At 51.9% G+C, this 14286-nt stretch overlaps 1 long non-coding RNA gene across 1 annotated transcript in view; it reads left to right on the forward strand.

Moving 5' to 3' along the window:
• Positions 1 to 8884: 8884 nt before the first annotated feature.
• Positions 8885 to 14286, forward strand: part of LOC110598580 (uncharacterized) — a 45103-nt gene continuing 39701 nt past the window's right edge. Inside the window, exon 1 of the long non-coding RNA XR_013423540.1 lies at positions 8885 to 9172. This is a non-coding gene — a long non-coding RNA (uncharacterized LOC110598580). The remainder of the gene's footprint in view (positions 9173 to 14286) is intronic.

A 14286-nucleotide genomic window follows, 5' to 3' on the forward strand; every position in this document is an offset into this window, starting at 1 on the left:
CCCATCCTCACGCTCATGGGGAAGCAGGCATCGAACAAATGACCCAGGAATGGATCTGTACTAGAACTGCAATAGTGCACACTGAAAGCAAAGCCCGTAGGCCTTAGCAGAGCAGCCCAAGTTAGACTAGGGGAGAAAGACTTTATTTATTTTTTTATTTTTATATCAGAGATTGAAACTCAGGGTGCTTAACCACTGAGCAACATCCCCCAACCTTTAATTTCTTATTTAGAGACAGGTCTCCCTAAGTTGCTTAGGTCCTCACTAAGCTGCTGAGGCTGGCTTTGAACTTGTGAGCTTCCTGCCTCAGCCTCCAGAGCAGCAGGAATCAGGAATGAGCCACTGTGCCTCGCAAGAAAGCCTTCTTCAACAAGTGACTTGAGAGGCAAGTAGCCAGATGACCCTGAGGGACAGGAGGAGATGGGAGGGCAGGTGAAAGCAGGGCAAGAAGAGGGCCAGAGGAGGCCCAGGAGGGCGGCGTGCTGCGGGCAGCAGCCCACTGGGGCCGGACAGGAGGCAGGGCCTTGGAAGGTCCCAGGCTGCACCTCCAGAGAGTGGGCGCCTTGGAAGCGTCTCCATCAAGGCTGTGTCCAGGCCCAGACCACTCTGGTAGCTGCAAAGTCTGGGTTGGTGACGATGCCCTGCCATGCCCTGGTCTCCCAGAAGGAAGGGAATAAACAACCCTGGCTGAGAACAGGAGGAGCTGCCCAGGAGGCTTGACCTGGGAGGACCACGCGCCGCAGGTCAGGATCTGCGGGCTCAGCCGAGGCTCCGTGGTTGACCCTTCCATTCACATCTGCAGGTGATGGAATCGGCCTGAGATCCCCTCGGAGGTTGGAGTCCATCTTACACTCTGACAGGTTGGACTTTATGTGGCCAGGACCAACCGAGGGAGAAACTGGACCTAGGTGGCTTGGCCTAGTAAACCCAGAGGGCAGTGAGACAAAGTGAAGTTGGTGTTGGGGTTGAGAGTGGTCAAAGGAGACACAGATGGATCCTGGGGAAAAAAATTCTTGCAAGGTTCAACTCCTATACAATTACATGAAATATTTCCAGAATTTTCTTCAGATCCTTGACAGAATTGTGCCACTTAAGAAATGTCTGTTGGGGCTGGGGCTATAGCTCAGTGGTAGAGTGCCTGTCTTGCAGGTATGAGGCACTGGGTTCGATCCTCAGCACCGCATAAAAATAAATATAAAAAGATATTGTATCCATCTACAACTAAAAAAATAAAATCAATATCTGTTGGACTGGGATGTGGCTCAGCAGTAGAGCACTTGCCAGCATACCTGAGATTTTGACCCCCAGCACCACCAGGAAACAAAAAATAGTATCTAGTATTATCCTTGGACTGTACTCTGCAACATGAGCATATGCATTTTAGAATTATTACAGAAAAAGTTTCAAACATAATAGCAACAAACATGTTTTAGGTCAGCCCTTCATATAGTCACCAGATTACTGACTTTTAACCACCAAAATAGGTAATTATTGCCTAATATAGGCAAATATTGATCATCCTAGTTAATTTTAGCCTCCATTATTTGGTGATTAAAATATTTCCTTTTGACAAAAGGTAATTAATATTCATATGTCTGCATACTTTTTCAAACTATTGCAAAAGGGACTATGCTAATTAGAATTTTAAAGGGATTCTGATACAGTGAGAGCATGTGTGTTTCCCATGTAAGTCACCACAGAGTGGCCTGCCTCCGTGTGTGTGTCATGTGTGCGTGGTAAGCGCTCCCTGCCCATCAGCACATCACACACAACCTAGCTCCTCAGGGTCACCTCACATATATTTTACCCAGCTAAATTACCAAAAATAAAATGTATAGAAAGATATATTGCAACCATATATTGTGTACAGTTTGTATATAAAAAAAGAATGATTAAAAGTCGATGAGAGACTGTTTATAAATCTTGATTGCTTCATAATCTTAACTTTGAGCAACATTTTTATCATAATTATAGGCTTTCTTAAAGCATTTATGCAGATTGTTGTTACTCAAAAGGGGGTTTATTCCATTTTGGTATAAACTACACTTTTTTTCTTTATGAAATCACTCTTTGAGTTCCTGATACCCAGTACTCTGCCAGAGCTGCAGAATTCAAATGGGAACCGCTGTTTCCACAGTGCTGTGGTGTGCCCTCTCCCCATGGCAGTGCCCTGGACGTGGGGTAAGCCCACAGAGACTCCCCAGGACCCAGCACTCGACGTGCCTGGAAGATCCGATTCCTACTGGAACACTAATGTTCCTGTGAGTGACTTCAGTTCTGCACCCACTTCATGGGTCAGGAGACGGAACGCTGCAGGCCAACACCACGACACCATTCAATCCTAGAGCCACAAAGCATTTGTCATGGAAAGACGGTTCAGACGCCAGTGATTTCTGCTTCTTTACTTTTGAGCCTGGAAAACTGAGGTCCTGGAAAGGGGAACTAGCCTGCCCGGTGCACATCCAGACCTTAGTCTACACTGACCTCAATGAGCAGAGATTCAACTGAAATCCAGGCTGAATTATCCAGAATCTTTAGCATCATGTAGCCAGGAAAATGTATATATATATATATATATATATATATATATATATATATACACATGTTTTGTTTCAAGGAATCACTTTCCCCACAGATCACAGACCTAGGAGAGAAGCAAAGGAAGAAAATGCATCACCAGAAACAAAGACAAAAGCAAAACAAACAAAAACAAAATTAAGAAGTGAATAACGGATGAAGAAGCCCAGCTAAGGACAAAGCAGCTGTCTAGGAAGACTGCCTGCCGCTTCCACCCAAGCCCGCCTGGACACCACTCCACCGTCCCCCAGGACAAAGACCCCACTGTCAGCCCACCATTTCCTCCCCAGGGCCTAGAGTGAGGCCTGGAACGTGGCAGGAGATCCGCAGAGACCTGCATGTGATGGACGAGGGCGTTCTGGATCAAGACTCCTCCTGGTAGAATTCGGGCAAGACCTTCGACCCTTCTAGTTTATGAAATAGGAAACGAAAGTCCCGATGCTCGTGGAGCCCAGTCAAGGAATAAGCCTTTATCGGTGGAGGCAAGAGTTTCCACCAAGAAGCCAGCTGGACTACAGGACCACAGGGGAGAGTCCAGGAGTTCTGATGGACCGCAGAGGGAAGGAAGCCCACCTCAAGTTGGCGCCCTCAAGCAGAAAGCACAGAGGCCTCCAGACCAGAGTGCAGGGCTGTAGCCGACAGCTCCACAGACAGAGGGTGCTGCCCGCCAGCCTCGGGCTGACCCCAGAAAGACGGGGTGTGCCCAGCTTGGGCCACTCTTCCTTGTCTATGCTGAGGAACCGGTGAAGAGTGTGCAGGAAAACCTAGGTGGGAGAATACAGCACTGCGGCCCGTTTGCAGTGCTGGGTCTCAGGTGCCTTTCCGTGCATGACACCCTCTGGTTGCCACAGTAATGCTGCAATGCAGGAGGTGACATTGCCACTTCATAGGTCAAGCACCTGAGGACTGGACAAGTTCAATCACCTGCCCAAGGTTGCAGAGTGCACAACAGAGAAGCAAAGCCAGGCCCAGGAAGACTGCCTGGTGCAAATGCCCACGTCGCCCTCTCATTCATAACAAGTATCTCAAAACCTGTGAGCTATCACCACGGTTCCAGGCGACTGCAGACCAGCATGCCATGACTTCACCCAAGAGACTGCTAAGTCTCTGGCCAAGCCTCTCATGTGCATAGCACCTACAAATTGGGCATGATCGTTATGTGTTGGATATATCACAAATTTAAATTTTCAAATAAATTTTGTTTTCATTATGAATTAGTCAATAGAAGTCCCTTTATTCATGTGGTTATTATTATATTGTGAAGTATTGTTATGTGCTGGTTTGTTAGGTGTGTATATGTACATACATGTGCTTATTAGCAGGTGTGTATATGTACATACATGTGACATGTGCTTATTAGCAGCCTCCTCCTTTGACTGGCAATGTTCTTCCTCCGCTGACAATATTTATTCTTTGGTGAAGTCTTCCAGTAATTAAAACTGTGTTTCTATATTCAAGAACTGGGATAAAGTGAAATATTGGCCCTGCTCAACTTTGATTCCAAGAATATTTTGATTTCCCAACTTTATTCCTATTCAACAATCTTTGGTTTCCGTTCTGATTGCATCTTGTTTGCTGTGTGAGTTGAGTTTGGGGAGAGAACAGGACAGAGGAAGAAGAGGGGCCTGGGTCATTGCTCATGAAGAAATTTGACAAACCAGCCACACTCATTCTCTCATGCTTCATCAGTTGGTTCCACCTAGATAAACTGCATACAAAAATATCACCAGAGAGTGAAAATAGTTCCTCTAATTTAAAAAAAAGAAAGTCAGAACTCACATATATGAAGAAAATTTTCGAGGGTTGACTTCCAACACTTGCTCTGGTAGGGAAAGCAAACACTGCCAAGCATGCCATAGAGCTCTGACTGCTTCAAGGAAAAAAAAATGAAAAAAGGCCACCACTGTGAATCTCCAGTCATTTCCCTTCCCGGAACTCAGCTGCCATGGTCATGCCATCCTCTGACGGAAGCCCTCATCACCAGCATCCTCTGCAGCCCTCAAGCTCCCTGACCCAGAAGTTGCTGACCCTCTGGAATAGTCCTTCCGGCACCTAGCCTTGAACCTGGACCAGGTGGTTCACATGTGTCCTCATTCATCTGGGATAGTAAGCAAGAGGGACTGCCCCCCGCAAAGAGTCAGGTGCTTTTTTATCCTCATAAGCCTATCTAATAAGGACCTGTTTGGGGTTCCTTTCTGCCTCGATGTCAGATGTCCTGGTTGGCACTGGGCAGGGTACTTGCTGGAGACAACCCCCAATCTCTCTCCTTCCTGGAAAGCATACCACTGCAGAAGACCTTTGAGTAGATACTTTTACATGAGAAATTTAGCCAGAAGGTGAAAATACACTTCATCTGAATACAGTTAAAATTTTATTAATTGGATGAACCCATGAAAACTGCTTTTTAAAATGTAATACATCTGCTTTTCCAGTAAAATATAATTAAAATCAATGGCATAGAGAGACTTCAGCTATCTTAGCAAATCAACTCCTCCCTCCTCTCTACCAGAAGTTTGTCACATATATAGAGGGGGATTTGGGGGCATTGAGAGTTGGGGCATTGAATTCTGCTTTGATTGCATTACATCAATGAGAATATGGGATCTCGTTTGAACTGTACACATTCATGGAACATAAGGAAGGTCTCGGGCTGATCTTATTGTAAGATGAATTACAATTACAGTGATTTGACCTCTATTTGCTGTAAGTGGATACAAGCTGGAAGAGTCACAGTCATCTTTTAATACCCACCATAAAGAACCCGGCATGCGAGGGCAGCGGCTTTCCTTCAGGAAGAGCCTCGACAGGTTGTAGTTGTTGTTGCTGTTTTAATCTTCATAAAGACACATTTGTGGTTCATCACATTTTGTAGTATAGTCATTTTTTAAAAAAAAATATTTTTTTACCTTCAGTTTCAAGTTTAAGTTCCAAAAATTACGAGTTGGCAGCATGGTAATACAAAGAAAGGGCAAGTGTGAGTTAAGTACTACCGAATGCAATTCATATTGTAAACCCTGACCCTTAACAACTTGTGGTGGTCCTGAGGTAAGAGGAGGGTCCTGCTACAAGTTAGGCAGCGCCTGGGGGGAGATTGGGGAAGGCATTTCAAGGGTGACTGATGCTCCGAGTGAACACGGGTGTTCTTACTGCACTCTAGCCCGCCTGGAGGGCGGAAGGTAAGGACACCTCACCGCAGCCCAAGTGTCACAGCCGGGACCTGAAACACCAACTCTAGGATCCGACAGGCTGCCAGAGAAGAGGCTTCTTTAGGAGCCCCGCTGAAGCGCGCTGGCCCTCCTGACCGAGGGGCCTTTCAGACCTTTGGGAGCACGCTGCTCGCTGCTCGAGGAGAGGAGGCTTGGGCCCGCCTCTGGGTGCACGAACAAAGATGTGCTTCTCAGCCTCCGCCCTCCCTCGCGCCCCTTCAGTCCTAACAATGAGGCGAAGCTAGTTCGTACCCAGACGCCCCGATTCCGGAGACAGCAATAAAGCCCCTGGTGCGCTCCTGCGCTCCTGCGCTGGGTTCTGGGCCTCGCTGAAGTCCGGCGTGGCCGCAGACATCCAGGTGACCTTGGCCTGCCCGCGGACTCTGCTTGCATCCCACTTCTTTCCACTGGTCTCCAGCACTCTCACTCCGGAGGCGGGAAAGAGCTGCGGGCGGAGGTTGCTGGGGAGAGCCAAAGCGCCCAGAGAGCCCAGGAAGCATGCGGTAGCGCCTGCTGTCTTCCGCACCCTAGAATCTGCAAAGAGCCACCGCCTTCTGCGGGATTGGAGCGGGTGGGGGTACAGGACTGGAGAGGAACTAGGGGCATTTACAGACTGGGACACCCACACGCACATCCTGCAGGGCTCATTGGCCCCGCTTCTTTCGGTCTGGGTGCCAGAGACGCGCCATTGCGTTTCCAGAACTCCAGGGTCGCATTTCCAGTGTCCAGGGCCAAGCCACACTTTCAGGAGCACTAGCCTTCCTCCCCATCCTGTGTACCGTGTACACACCAGCTCCCCTGCGGAGGCCTAGACGGGGGTTAAAACTCCACTTCACAACCCCCATTGATATGGGTTTGACATCTGTTTGCCAGAGTGTTTTGCACTTAGCCTAACACCCACTATTAAGTGACAAAACTGTGGCAGCCTGTCAAAGCCAGCTGACTGGCAGCTGCTCGGCTTACAAAAACCATTCAAATATTTGCAGGTTGTGAAGCTTTATGCAGTGTTGTACCCAATCTTTCAGTGATTTAACATGTAAAATATAAGTCAAAGTTTTAAATCTGGATTCTAAAATGTTTCCATTTTCCATACAAAAGGAGAGCGCTTTCAGGGTGCCTGCTGGAACCGCTCCAATTCCATCGTCTTCCCATTCCCACTAGCGGATTCCTGCACAAACTCAGGTTTCAAAAAATATCAAGGACCCAAATCTCCCTGTTGGTACTGACACTGGGAATGACTAAACCAGATTGCCTTAAACTCGGAGGGAATATGGTTTCTCAAAAGTCGAATGAAAAATTAATCCCCAAGCAAAGAAACATACCTGCTTTATTTTCCCTTTAACGGTTGGAGCAACCTGCCTCTGGGGAGAGCATTGCTTCTAAGGACAGTATTCCTAGGCAACATCAGCTCTTTGGAGATTTCCAAAACACTAACTCCTCTACTTCCACTTCTAAATGGCTTAGTCCGATTAAGAAATAATTTGCAAATGACATAGCGTTTCTCTAGATTAAGATCCATTGAGTAAAAGTCATGTGGGCTTTTTGTCTTGGAGATTAGAGCCAGACAGACAAGGGTCTCCTCAAAACTGCAGCTGCGAGCAATGAAAAAAAATTATCATACGTTTGTCCAAGAGCGATCGATAGATAAGTACATACACCCGCACCCCAGAATATGGTCGGGCGGCAAGCGCTTAATATCTTCACCCTGCTGTATTTGTGCTTCTTTTGTTTAGTTATTGCTTTAGTGTTAATAAATATATTTCCTTCAGGTGGAAGGCGTTCATAAATTGGGCAGAAAGTAGGGTCGTCGTTTAAAAAAAAAATGCAGTTGGCTTGCTTTTGAAACATTTCCAAAGAGTCTCAGATGGTGGCGGTCTTAAGTCCGAAGTGCCGACATCTTCACACAATTGGGGCGAGGGGTGGGGTGGGCAGAGAGTAGAGACAGACAGACCGAGATAGGCAGCGAGGGATGCGCGGCTCCAACCCCAACGCCTTCTCGGAAGCGCTGGCCTCCTCCTCCGCCTTCTGCTGCGGTGCGCGCGCCGTTCTGCCGGGAGGGCGGGCGGCTGGGGGCGTGGGGGGTCTGCCTGCAGAGGGAGTGACGGCGCGCCGCGAGGGTCTGCGCCCAGGGGCTAGGGTGGCCGCGCCGCTGAGAGTCCGGCGCCACGCGGCCTGGCTTCCAACCCCCGTGCGCGCGGGGAACGCGGATCGCCTGGGCGCGGCGACTTTTACCTGGAAATCCTTGTGTCCACAACACTAATCCTTAGACACTATCTTTCGTCCAGCAGCTGCCATTAGTCGTTAGGGCACTTGGGCGGGGAGTGGGGTGCGCACTGAGGAGCACGTCGCAGAGCAAAAAGAAAGAAAGGCCAAGAGGCTCCCGGGGGAGGACTGACGTGGCGCCCACGGCCAAGGCGTCCCCAGCGAGTCACAAAGCTCAAGCCGGGTCCCCCAACCCAGAAAGCCTGCCCGCGAGCACCCGGCCGGGCAGAGGGGGAGTTCCGCGCGGATAGACCCTGGGCAATGACCGAGCTGACGGGGGAGGGGAAGGCCTAGTTCCAGGAGAAAACGGGTAGCTTGGGTGGTGACACGAGTGACAACTGTCTTTGGGGGAGGGTGGCTTTCGAGCCGCTGGGGCGGAGGTGCGAGGGTGCGGGAGGGGTGCCGGGTCACTGCCGTTTGGGGGGCCGAACCTCCCAGGCCAGGCCGGAACCGCGAGCAGGGCTCGGCCGGTGGAGCGGCGAGTGCGGGCGGGGCGGTGGCCGCGCGAGCGAATGGGGAACGGAGGGGGAGCGGGGCCCGGGGAGCGGCGAGAGACGCGGCTCCACCTCCCAGCTCAAAACGGCGTCCCAGCTGCTCGCGAACCAACTGCTCAATTCTATTCACTGTCGAGTAGGAACAAAAAAGTGGCTATTTATTAGAATACTTGTTTGGTATTGTTCGGCGCCACACAAAAGGCGTTTCATTATGTAGAGGGATCCCCCTTTTTCCAGAGAGAAACAATAACTTGAAATTGTCTTTAAAGTCTTTTCTATCAATAATAAATTTCATTTTCTTGTCTCTCTCGCCTGCAGTATGTGTGTCTGGGAGAGTGTATGCCAGGCGAGAAGAGAGGAGCGTGTGCGAGCGAGTGTGCGAGCGGGGGTGCGCGTGTGAGTGCGCGTGTGAGTGTGCGTGCTCGTGGCGCGGGCGCCGCCGCTCGGTGCTGGCGCCGCCGGGAGCCGGGCCGGGCCGGGCCGGGGTCCGCGGGCAGCAGCGCGCTCGGCGTACCGAGCGGGCAGGACCCCTGCGGGGAGCGAGTCAGGGCTCCGGGAGGTGCCCTCGCGCCGAGCGCTGGGGGCGCGCGGACCGGCTCCGGGAACCCGCTGGAGCTGGAGGAGGAACTAACTGTAAGTGTGTCTCGAACTTGCGCGGGGGCTTCCCCCACCTGGGGCTGGGGATCGCGGCGGGAGAGGCTCTGGGAGGGGGCGCGCGTCTCTACGGCGACTTTTCGTAAGGGAGTATGGGGAGTCTGCAGCTTTCTGTTCTCGATAGAATACGAGTGGGCGATGTGGTGACCACCAAGAGCGGACTCCCGGGTACATTTGTCATTTTCTTATCAGTGTTCACTCCTCCCCCCATCCTCCGATTTTTGGATTGGCCACAGCCCCATGGACAGAAGCTGTTTCTCTCTGGGTCGCCTGCTTCCGGGAGGGGGGAGAGAGGTCGATCCAGTGGAACTGGGGAGAGTTTCGCTTTGGAGGCCGCTCCAGGTGCACCCCAGTCCGCGCGCCCCCGCCCCGCCCCGCGGCGGCAGGGCTCGCGGCTTCCGCCGCCACCCGCTGCACCTGCCCCGGGCGCCTCTGGCTTGCGGCTCGTCGCCACGCACGCCAAGCAGCGCCGAGAACTAAAGCCGTGAGCTGAAATTGCGTTTTAAAAATTAACATGTCGAAACGTGTGCCATTTCGTGAGAGGTGTTTTGGGCAAAGAATCAATTTAACTTTGACTGACCGACAGACTTGACTGTATTAACTCTGCTACCAGGAAAAAAAAAATCAATGAGCCGTGAGCCGTTGACATGCACCGAGTGCCTTCGAACCCCGTGCCCTGCCAGGAGCCTCGCGGTGCGGCGGATGCTTGGGTCCTGTGGGCTAGAGCAGGGAGCCCAAAAGTGGGGTCCCCGAACACCTCAAAAGCCCCGCCTGCGTACAGGTCGCCCTAGGCGAGAGTAACATCCACCAGGTCGCCCAGTCCCCTTTGGTGCGTCCTCCCTCCTCCAGCGAAATCGCACCCGCTCGGCTTCCCGTTGCACCGCGACGCGAGCCTCCTCTGTCTCCCCAGCCTGCGCCCGCAGGCTGCCGGCCTCTGCCCTCTCTTTCCCGGGGTTGAAGCAGTCGATGGAAATGAAAGGTCAGGAAGTTTCAGAAGTGAAATGGATTTTCGGCGTGGCCTGGAGTGATGAGCAGGGTGTGGCTGGTTTGCCAGCAGCGACCTGGGCTGGGACCCGGCTGGCGTAGTCCCCCGGCAGGAAACAGGTGTTTGAATGCGATAGTGGCCTCCAGTCTTAAATTAACCCATTAAAACCCGCTTTGTGACATTGATTTCCTTCGGCGCCCTGGGGCCAGCGAGCTGTTAGCTCTTTTGTGAAAGGCGGGGATGGAGAGGAGCTATACTGAGGGCACCCCAGTTGGTGCAGGGGACCTTGGAAGCTCCTGCCACCCCAGCATCGGGCAGCCACAGGAGCCCGGGAAGAAGGCTTTTCCCTTACTCTGGCATTGTACCAGAGAGTCCTCCCCAGGTCTACAGTCTTTTTACCCCAAGTCCTGTCTCCCTCCTCCAGTCTGGCGGATGGATGACGCTGGCAGCAGAGGCAGCAGAGGAGCCCGGTTTTGGGTGTGGACAGCAATCAAGGCTGGGCTCCACATGGAAGAAAAGTGATGCCCTGTGCATCACCCCACAGCTACTTGGTTTCTGACCCGGGAAGCATCTCTCCTGGACGGGGCAATGCAGGCCAGGTGGCTCCCCATGCCCAGGGAACTCCACAGGCCTGGTGAGGAGCAGGAGAAAGGCTCCAGGTGGCCAAGTGCTAGTAATCCAGCCAAGTACCTGAGTGCTTGGAGGGTGGGGACTGGAGGAATGGAAGGGAAGGGGTCTCTCCCAGGCACTGGGCACCCTAGGCGCTTGGCCAGGCTTCCCTCTGGACAAGGAGGGGCCTGAGCCGGGTTCTAGGTCTTTCCTGGTCCGAGGGAGGAGGCTCCAGGTGGCAGGACTACCTGCAAGGCAGAGAAATGGTGAACCCTCCACCTGAAGACCACTGGTAGCCAGCCTCTCTTTAAGACCTGTGTGCCTTACTCTAATGAGAGCTGAGCACAATTTTAGACAGCTGAACTACACCGGAGACAGAGTTTCTGCTAAAGCCAGACTCCCCTCTGTGCCTAGGGGATCTTTGACCACTTTGCTGGTGCAGAGTCCCAGGTGCCTGGAGAGAGAGATGGTGTCCAGTGGAGATGGGCACTTCTGAAGCACAGAGAGGTACAACTCCCTTTAGCCAATTCTGTAGAAAACTTCCATTTTTTCCCCTCATTGTCCCTAAGTTAAGATTTAGGGTTCAACAGCTATCTAAAACAATGCTTTCTGTCTCTGATCTGCCAGACCTCTCTCTACCTCATCTACATTGTCCACTTACCCCAAAAGATTGAGTGACCTGAGAGAGCATCTGGGCCTTGGCCCTTTTTCAGCCTCTTATCCAAGGTTGCCCCCTAGGTTGCTGCACCCAAGTAACTGACAGACATCCACCCAACCTGAGGAAAACCTGATCTTCAGAAGCAGGACAGTGGTAAGATGAAGACATAAAGACTGGGCCAAGGGGCCTCTGTGGCTCTAAAGCCCACCCCTTAGCCAGGAGATTTCAGAGGATCCACTGTTGCCCTTTGCTGCTTCCTGAAGTAAGCAACACACATACTGAAAAGCCTTGAAACTGTGTCAAAGTGATGTTTTAATCTCATTGAAAGCGTGTATTAAAGGACAAGACGTGATCTATGTGCGCTGCTTCGATGAAAGGCGTGATTGGAGTGGACGGGCTTTAACTGCCAAACTGTGTCATGTTCTTATTGAAGCCTGGGCGGCTAATCTAATTTGCAGTAGCAGGGATGGCCTGTAAGGAGAAGCACGTCTGAATTCACTTCACTCTTTTTACACAGAAGTTCCTTATGATTTGCCTCCTCTTGTGAGTGACGCCTTTCCAGCTTGGAATATGAGAGAGGAGAATGAGACAGGACTGTGTTTGCACCATCACAGTGCTCCTTTTTGCCACAACCCTTGGTCACGGACTCACTGGGGTCTTGTGGATCTCTGCCCAGTCCTGAAACACTGTTTTGGGTCTCTCAGAATGAGCTTACAGAGCCTGAGAAGTGAAACCCTCCTTGCTCTTCACTCTCCAGGCAGCAGGCGTCTGGGGCTTGTCTGCTTCCGCCAAGGATTTTGGTTTTCAAAGTTTGTTTTAGGGGTGTACCTTAATCAGGTGTCCTCTATTCTTGCATGTTTACATGCTCAAATTAAATTTGCAAATAGTTAGGAAGCTATCCCTATGCAGAAAAGTTTGATTTTGTGCTCACTCTTTACACTGCCTTGGGGGAGAAAGCAACACCCTCTGGCCGGGAGGAGGGCTGTGTCTCCCTATACAGCCACAGTGATCACTAGCATTCTTTATCAGTAAGAGACAACATGCATTAGAAAATTACAACTTCTGCACAATGTAAAAAGGTGTATTCAAACTGTTAATTATGGAGGTTTGTGTAAATGAAATTTTAGCAGTGACCCATTTAATTTTGCCATAATTACTGACAAGATAAGACAGGGATGAATCACAATACAGTATATTTATCTTGAACAGAGAACATTGGGCTGAGGTAGTTGAATCAAAGAGTAAGAAAAAAACCTAAGAAAGGTGTAGGAATATAAAAAGTGCATAAAAATCACACCCTAAAATCATCTGGGTTAAAACTGTGGAAGGCGCGGCTTGGGTGACTTTTCTAAAAAGCCCAACCAAATTTAGAGGCGTCAACATCTTCTCCTCAAAATCCAAGACCAGCGCGCCGTCTCCTACGGCAGGTCAGATTCTGAGTGGGTCTGAGCACACCTGCTTCAGGTCTGGAAGTCTGGGAGGCGGAAGAGGGCGGGGAGGCGACCAGGCCCTCCACCACCCTGGAGTACCCCGCACCTCGCGGAAGGAGAGCTAGGCGGAAGCAGAGGGCCGGGCTCCGCCGCTGCGGGACCCTGAAGCCGCCTGTGTGGCTGAGCCCTGCGGGCACTGGGCTAGGAAAGTGGGAGAGAGGGTCCCATGCCCCTTGCGCAGTGCGCTCCGGCGCGAGTCTCCGCGGCTTGTTCACTGGGTGTTCTTTTACAGGACTTTAGCCAAGGTGAAGGAAGGGGAGCCGCCCTCCCAGCGGTCCAATTGCTCATCTTCGTCTGCAGCCCTAGGGCCAGCGGCAGCTCAGCCCAGGCGGCAGGGCCCAGGGGCGAAGGCCGCGCCCTCGCTGCGGCAGTCCTTCTCACCGACCCCTGGATAGCTGGCGTGCGCAGGAAAGTGCGGGCCGTCAGCAGTGCCCAGAGGCGCCGGGTGCCTGCGAAACCCACCCACCGCGCCTGAGCCCGCGCGCCGCACCACCAGAGCGGCTCTCGGCTGGGGGCGCTGTGCCCGCCGGTCTAGCACCCGAGGCGAGGTGGGAGCTGGGCAGCGCTCACGGTCTTTCAGGGTCATCCGATGGAAGTGCACGCCGCAGTTGCGCGCGGCCCAAATTCTCTGGGTTTGGGCTAGGTGGGCACCTTGCAGAGAGCCGGTGCTGAGGTACACCAGGCTGGTGGCCTCCTGAGATTCTTCTCGAAAGTTTCACACCGGAGCATGGCCAGGGAGGCCCCGCGGCAGGAGAGCCTGCAGTTGGCGGCGAGACCCTGGCGGCCTGGCACCGGGCGGCCGCCCAGCGTTGCTCGTTTGTCCCGCTACTTCCCTCCCAAGCGCCCGCAGCTCTGGGGAGCGAGGGCGCGATGCCCCCTTGGGTTCCAGTCTTTCCCTACCCTGGTCTTCTCTTTCATTCATAAACCTGGTGGCTACAGACGCAGCTTGAATATTGACGTCTCTCCCCCGACTGCTCCGCCGTTAACCCAATTACAGAATTCATCAAGAACTGTGTTGAATTATCTCTTTCCATACAGTATCAGCATTAGCCTAATTAAAAGCTATAATGTCTGATATAATGATTAAATCGTTAGCTCTGCTGTAGGGAAGCAATATTTTGTTTTCCCTTCAATTAGAAGCTGATTGAGGTTTTCAGAGCAGGTCAGCTGTGAAATTTGAATTATATGTGTGAGTACTGCTCACAGGGTGAGCCCCTACTCGAAGCTCCCAGAGATTCTCCGAATGCTTCCAACCAGAGAGCTAGGAGGCATGCTCGCACACACAGTGCTGTGCTCTCCATTGAGTATGAGGGTCGCCAAGCTGATCGCTGGAAAGAGCACCTCGGTGGCT

This window comes from Ictidomys tridecemlineatus, chromosome 6 (genome assembly GCF_052094955.1).
Source record: "Ictidomys tridecemlineatus isolate mIctTri1 chromosome 6, mIctTri1.hap1, whole genome shotgun sequence".
NCBI classification, from domain to species: Eukaryota; Metazoa; Chordata; class Mammalia; order Rodentia; family Sciuridae; genus Ictidomys; species Ictidomys tridecemlineatus.